This window comes from Cherax quadricarinatus, chromosome 92, assembly GCF_038502225.1.
Source record: "Cherax quadricarinatus isolate ZL_2023a chromosome 92, ASM3850222v1, whole genome shotgun sequence".
Lineage (NCBI taxonomy): Eukaryota > Metazoa > Arthropoda > Malacostraca > Decapoda > Parastacidae > Cherax > Cherax quadricarinatus.
In genome coordinates, this window is record NC_091383.1 from 2614933 (window position 1) to 2623430 (window position 8498).

Below are 8498 nucleotides of genomic sequence, written 5' to 3' on the forward strand. Positions count from 1 at the left end.
CAAGTATTTGTGTTTTACACAGTGTTTATCCTAAACCTTACAGTATAAAATACAGTACTAACAACATAAAAAGTAAAGTAAAACACGAAATACCAAAATAAAACAATAAAATAAAGTCATTACAAAAATGTTTTGTTGATATTCAGTAGTAAAGTTCGACTTACGACCATTTCGACTTACGACCGGTTTCTCGGAACCAAACTCGGTCGTAAGTTGGATGGTAGGTGTATTTACTTTTAAAACTACTGTCCAATGTCGACAGGAATATAATTGAATCATGTTCCATAAAAACTTTCTTGAAAATAGGAGTATATCCTTTGGTTTATATAAATTAGATTCACTTAAAATTAATAGAACTACTGTAAAACTATGATAAACTTCTCTAGTGTAAAGTAGTCAGTAACCCATTAAATTAAGTCAGCCCATAATGTCCAGGAATAATAAAGGCAAAGTCTTTGCACTGCAACCCATTATTCTTCCTCTTCTTCTTTCAACGTACTAGCCGTATCTCACCGAGGTAAATACATAATCTCAATGTACTACTTGCAAAGAAATAAATTTGAAGTTTGAGGTTAACTGAGTCCTCGGTATATGACAGTCTCGTGCAGTCTTCACACAGCGAAAGACATCAGTGACCTCAAACCCATAAAAAGAATATTTCCAGGCAGCCGATTATCATTATTATAATCGAGGGGAAGCGCTAAACCCATAGGTTTATACCGCGCCTGTGTGGGGATGTGGAAGGTATTCAGGCATAATTCAGGGAACTGTCCAGGCAGCTAAAAAGCCAGGTTCATTACAGCACAAGCTTGAACAACCATACCCACAACATACATAGAAGATAAGTTAGTGATACCATTTAGGTAGAATCTTCGCCCCTGGATGACAGGGCTAAAACACTGTAATCTGTCTGTATCTCTAAAAAAGACCAAGAAAATGGAATTCCTGGCCGCTGAAAACTCGGGTTCATTACGGCGGCCCGGAAGTACCACAACAACAAACATTAAATTTGTTCAGTTACGTAAATTAAGATTATAGTTATCATACATAGTTATATATTATTGTAGTTATCATACGTAGGAATATGTGGCCAAGTAAAGGCAGGACAGCTCCAATTCCTTGGATCCTTGGTTCGTGCACTAGATTGCGTGCAGCCAGCAGTAACAGCCTGGTTGATCAGGCGCTAATCCACCATGAGGCCTAGTCACAGACCGGGCTGCTGGGGCATTGGCCCCTGGAACTCTGTCCAGGTATACTCAACAGCATCAAGGAACACCTGCCTTGATGGAACTGTTTTGTTCCATTGATATAGTTCAAAACTGAAAGGAAATTCATCTCGGTTTAAGTCAGTCAGTCAGTCAGTCAGTGTCAGTCAGTCAGTGTCAGTCAGTCAGTGTCAGTCAGTCAGTGTCAGTCAGTCAGTCAGTCACAGTCAGTCAGTCACAGTCAGTCAGTCACAGTCAGTCAGTGTCAGCCAGTCAGTGTCAGTCAGTCACAGTCAGTCAGTCACAGTCAGTCAGTGTCAGCCAGTCAGTGTCAGTCAGTCAGTGTCAGTCAGTCACAGTCAGTCAGTCACAGTCAGTCAGTCACAGTCAGCCAGTCACAGCCAGTCACAGTCAGTCACAGTCGGTCACAGTCAGTCAGTCAGTCTGTCAGCAAGTCTGTCAGCAAGTCTGTCAGTAAGTCAAGTCAGCCAGTAAGTCAAGTCAGCCAGTAAGTCAAGTCAGTCAGTCAGTAAGTACAGTCAATCAATAAGTTAGTTAAGTTTATTTAGGTACAAGTACAACTAAGTACAATTACCATACATAGTAACATGTAAAACAACCACTGTGAAAAAAATAATGAATATCCAAAAGCTTTCATGATTTCTCACATCATCAAGGAACTGTAAAAATAATTTAACAGTAAAAGACTTACGGGCTTCTTATACGGGTTCTTGATGTGAGAAATCACGAATGCGCTTGGAAGTTCACTATTTTTTCCCCAGTGGTTGTTTTGCATATTACGATATTACCTGTTTACTGTAACCTTATTATGTAATAACTTAGGAGTATATTTTCCACTAGGATAAGCTAAATAAGTTAAGACTTACTAACATTGTGGGTCTTCATCTTACCTCTAACATTCTTTTCTTGATGTACAAACTGTACATTAGTAATGCTAATCTATGTACTGGTGACGTACATTCATTACTTTTTCTTACGTACATTGAGCATCATACAAGGACCCCACTGGAAATAAGTCAATTTGTCTGACTTTTTTGGGTTATCCTGGATAATTAACATTACGACTGGTAAATAACAAAAAGGCACAATACCGTGACTGGAACAATACACAAATAACCCGCACATGAAAGAGAGAAGCTTACGACGACGTTTCGGTCCGACTTGGACCATTGACAAAGTCCAAGTCGGACCGAAACGTCGTCGTAAGCTTCTCTCTTTCATGTGCGGGTTATTTGTGTATTACGACTGGTCCTTGTCTTACGATGGGGTTATGGCCCGATGATCTTATCATGAGACGAAAATCTTTGAAAATATTTTAAGATGAAGATGAATACAGTGGAACCTCGGTACACGACCAACTCCCTACTCGAACAAAACTCGACCGAACAAATATGGCCGGCCAGAACTTTGCTGTAAACTATTTCGTGTTTCTTCACATTTCTGGCGTTTTTCTTTTTTGTATTATTTATATAAATAAGTCCCCATGGGGCCTATGACGATTAGTGACAACAACCAACCAAACAGAAAATTGGTTGGGAAGAACTTGTTCAATACTCAAAGTTGCAGCGCTCGAACAGCCGTCTGGAATAAATTAAGGTCGTTTACCAAGGTTCCGCTGTATGTGCTAAATAAATAAATAAATAACTACTGTCACTAAGTAAATAAACAAATAATTACTCTAAATACCAGTATTGAGAAATAAATGACTACAAGTTGTGGACTTTCTGACTTCATGCTGTTAATTATTTTAAGTTTTATTTTTGAAGTTATTGCTTTTGTATCAAAGTTGAAATAAGTCGAACTATCGTGAGTTTAAATATTGTAAGTCAAATATCCTAAGTCAAGGAGCACCTATATGTAAGATACACTGTGAAGTTTGTGGTACTTACTGAGATGTTTTGTACCCTGGTGAATGGAACAACTTGGTACAGTGTCATAAGTAACTCACGGTTCAGGGAGAGTGATCTAGTAGCGACCAGTGAAGAGGCGGGGCCAGGAGCTAGGACTCGACCCCTGCAACCTCAACTAGGTGAGTACACACTTGATATACGGATATAAACACTCGACTACAAAAGTTATCCTACCATGCTAGTCCTCACAGCTGTCATCCTCAACTTCGTGACTGAAAAAAGAGCAAACCATAGACCAGGTGGGGTTTGAACCCAAGGCAATTGAGTGCTAAAATGCACAAGCCAGTGTGCTAACCACTGGACCACTTGTCTATAATAAGATTCATCTAACTACTTATATTTCAGTGATTTTCAACTCTGAAATTTCTACAAACTCAAGTTCATAACTCTAGCATATTTTAATTAAATTATTAGTTTAGCAGGAAGTGCTAAACCCCTAGGAGTCACATGGTACCCGGAGGAAAAGGAAGCAATCAAATTTGAACCAGGGGAAGGACAGATCCTATTCCTTGGATCGGATCTTCCCCACCGGCATCAAAGAACCTCCAAGGAATCATACTCTCAAAAATACTCTAATACAGCGGACCCCCAGTTTACGATCACCTCCCAATGCAACCAATTATGTAAGTGTATTTATGTAAGTGCGTAAGTGTGTATGTTTGGGGGTCTGAAATGGACTAATCTACTTCACAATATTCCTTATGGGAACAAAGTCGTTCAGTACCGGCGCCTGAACATACTTCTGGAATGAAATAATATCGTAAATCGGGAGTCGACTTAGTACACTAAGTGCAAAAGTTTGCAACAAGACTAGTCCTGGAGGTAAGAGGTATGTCCTATGAGGAGAAGTTAAGGGAACCCAACCTGTCAACACTGCACAACAGGAGTGATGGAAGGACATGATAACAATATACAAAGTATCTATTTAAAACCATTAAGGTGTTTAATACCTGTTTTAAACAAGTACTAAATAAAATATCTAACAACAATTTCCTTATTTTTACTGACAAATAAAATGCCCTTAATCAAATAAAAAATCGTTTTTCATATTAAGAAAAACAGTTGATAATATTATCATGTATTTACATATATAAATTCTTATCCAATTACTGTATAATGTATATATAAATTTTCATGCAAGTACTGTACAAATAAACCTCATAAAAATACAATATATACATACAAGAACTGCATTTGTAAATGTTCATACATGTATATATATATAAATCCTTATACAAGTAATGGATACATAAATGTTCATACAAGTAATGTATATACAAAGATTCTTATAAGTACGTGTATACAAAGGTTCTTAAGCGTAATGTATACACGAATGCTCGTACAAATACAACTCTTCATACAATTATATATACACAAATTGTGCAAGAAAGGTATAAAATACCGACAATATGAAAGTTAAGACACATGTGCAACATCTGGGTGTCTTTATTGTAGACGTTTCGCCATCCAGTGGCTTTATCAATACAAATTCCAGGACATAACTTGAAGACAGTAGAACTATATACAAAAGATGAGGTAATCAGTCCCTCAACCTTGTAGTTAGTGTTGACAGCATCGTGGTGGAGGAGAATTCTCCTCCACCACAATGCTGTCAACACTAACTACAACACTGACAGCATCGTGGTGGAGGAGAATTCTCCTCCACCACGATGCTGTCAACACTAACTACAACACTGACAGCATCGTGGTGGAGGAGAATTCTCCTCCACCACGATGCTGTCAACACTAACTACAACAGTGACAGCATCGTGGTGGAGGAGAATTCTCCTCCACCACGATGCTGTCAACACTAACTACAAGGCTGAGGGACTGATTACCTCATCTTTTGTATATAGTTCTACTGTCTTCTAATTTGTACTGATAAAGTCACTGGATGGCAAAACGTCTACAATAAAGATACCCAGATGTTGCACGTGTGTCTTAACTTTCATATGCACAAATATGTCTTCACTGGTTTATATCTCTTAATACACACAGGCAGCAGTTCATACAACTCTACAGTTGTCCGTACACGATGATCATTGCACTGCCATACCCCCCGCAAAGGGCTGGCAAGAGCTCTTAATTCAGGGAACTGGAGCCACTCTTCCCATGCTTTGGATCAAACATTCCCCAGGGTCGTAAATGACCCCAATAGGTTAAAAGTAAAAATTTACGGCAGCAGAAACGACAGGTGTTGACTGAACAATGGTGTAAGAGTTTCTTCTTTCCCGGGTCTACATACCTCGCTGGGAGACAGCTGGGGTTCAAACTTGATCATTTTTCTATTTTTAACACACCGGTCATCTCCCACTGAGTACAGTGACCTGAGGCAAAGAGGAAAAACGTTTACCATCATTCAATCACTGTCTTTACTAAACAAGATAGAGGAGTGAGAGGCAATCAGGTTTGATCTGAGGCAAAGGAGAGGGCAGTTTCAACCTCTGTATTGTATCATACATGTTATAAACTGTCTCTGCAACCTCTGTACTGCAACATACATGTTATAAACTGCCTCTGCAACCTCTGTATTGTAACATACACGTTATGAACTGCCTCTGCAACCTAAGTACTGTATCATACATATTATAAACTGTCTCTGGAATCTCAATATTGTATCATACATGTTATAAACTGCCTCTGTACTGTACATGTTGATCACACTCGTCACTCCTACACATTACATAATTGTTTGTCTAAGACAGTCTCTCTCTTACACCAAAGAACGGCAACAAAGCAGAAAAAACACATTCGCGGTCGTTCATCGAAGACAGTGAATGAAGGAACAATGGTGAACGCACTGTCTCTTACATTCTGGTCATCCTAGCCCAGTGGTAGCTGGCCCACGTGTCCGAAAAAAAAGATTTTGGAAATACACTTAGATTTCGAGCCATGAAAAGAGTGAGGGTTAAAACCTATGGCTGGTAGAGTGGCCTGGGGGGTTTTAGACCCCACTCTCCATGGGTTCAAAACCTCACCTGTTCCGTGGGTTGTTTACAGGCTTGTTAATATGGTTTCGCAAGTCGTTTTGCGTTCAATTTCTAATTTCCTTCCAAACAAAAGTAATCACAACCTCTGGCAATTAGGAAGGATTATTATTACAATTATAATAAAACACTAAACCCACAGGGGCTATACATCTATAAGATGGAATATAAACATAAATCGTAGAGGCCTACTCTGAATATCATGGTGGAGGCCTAGATACATAAACCTCAGATTAAAAAGCTGTATTATTCATTGTATGCTTATGGCACTGTATGGCCCTTGTGGGTTTAGCCCTTGTTACGATTGTAACAATAATGATATCCATTGTAATAATAATTATAATCATTTTACAAGATGGTTTTCAGGTGTCTGTCAGTACAAATAAGTGTCCAGTATATCGAGTCTTCAGTGACTGTTGTCACTATCACTGTTTTATGTATTATAATGACTGGTCATCATCCTGCCACTGTTAACTAACACTACAATGATTGGTCATCATCCTTTATTATTATTTTATTATCACACTGGCCGATTCCCACCAAGGCAGGGTGGCCCACCAAGGCAGGGTGGCCCACCAAGGCAGGGTGGCCCGAAAAAGAAAAACTTTCACCATCATTCACTCCATCACTGTCTTGCCAGAAGGGTGCTTTACACTACAGTTTTTAAACTGCAACATTAACACCCCTCCTTCAGAGTGCAGGCACTGTACTTCCCATCTCCAGGACTCAAGTCCGGCCTGCCGGTTTCCCTGAACCCCTTCATAAATGTTACTTTGCTCACACTCCAACAGCACGTCAAGTATTAAAAACCATTTGTCTCCATTCACTCCTATCAAACACGCTCACGCATGCCTGCTGGAAGTCCAAGCCCCTCGCACACAAAACCTCCTTTACCCCCTCCCTCCAACCTTTCCTAGGCCGACCCCTACCCCGCCTTCCTTCCACTACAGACTGATACACTCTTGAAGTTATTCTGTTTCGCTCCATTCTCTCCACATGTCCGAACCACCTCAACAACCCTTCCTCAGCCCTCTGGACAACAGTTTTGGTAATCCCGCACCTCCTCCTAACTTCCAAACCACGAATTCTCTGCATTATATTCACACCACACATTGCCCTCAGACATGACATCTCCACTGCCTCCAGCCTTCTCCTCGCTGCAACATTCATCACCCATGCTTCACACCCATATAAGAGCGTTGGTAAAACTATACTCTCATACATTCCCCTCTTTGCCTCCAAGGACAAAGTTCTTTGTCTCCGCAGACTCCTAAGTGCACCACTCACTCTTTTTCCCTCATCAATTCTATGATTCACCTCATCTTTCATAGACCCATCCGCTGACACGTCCACTCCCAAATATCTGAATACATTCACCTCCTCCATACTCTCTCCCTCCAATCTGATATTCAATCTTTCATCACCTAATCTTTTTGTTATCCTCATAACCTTACTCTTTCCTGTATTCACCTTTAATTTTCTTCTTTTGCACACCCTACCAAATTCATCCACCAACCTCTGCAACTTCTCTTCAGAATCTCCCAAGAGCACAGTGTCATCAGCAAAGAGCAACTGTGACAACTCCCACTTTGTGTGATTCTTTATCTTTTAACTCCACGCCTCTTGCCAAGACCCTCGCATTTACTTCTCTTACAACCCCATCTATAAATATATTAAACAACCACGGTGACATCATCCTACAAGTTAATAAACAATACAATGACTTCATGATGATGCTGTAATTATAATGTATACCTAACTTGCACTTAGGACACAAACACCTGGACAGTCCGACTGGTTAAGGTCCAAATCAGACAGAAACATTGTCCCAATTTCCCGTCTCCTATGTCCAGGCCATTTGTCCATTGCTCCAGTTGTGCTATTGTGCCTCTTTATCCCATAGCCACAGTAATAACTATCAGAAATAAATGAGACATTTTTTTAAAGCTATATTACCAAATATTTGATAAAAAATAACTATTCTCGTTTCTTGAAGAATAAAATAAATAAGGGACATTTTTTGAAGCCATTTTACCAAATACTTGATAAAATAACACAATTATTCTCATTTCTTAAGAAATTAAATGGATTTGAGACATATTTGAAACCATTTTGCCAAACAGATACAGTGGATCCTCGGTATACGACCAGCTCCCTACTCGAACAAAACTCGGCGCTCGACCGAACGAGTACAACCTCCCAGAACTTCACTGTTAAACTGCTTCGTGTTTCTTCACATTTTTCGGCCTTTTTTTTTTGTATTATTTATATAAATAAGTCACCATAGGACCTACGACAATTAGTGATAACAACCAACCAAACCGAAAATTGGTTGGTATGCCTAGTATGGGCCAACAGGCCTCCTGCAGCGCTCC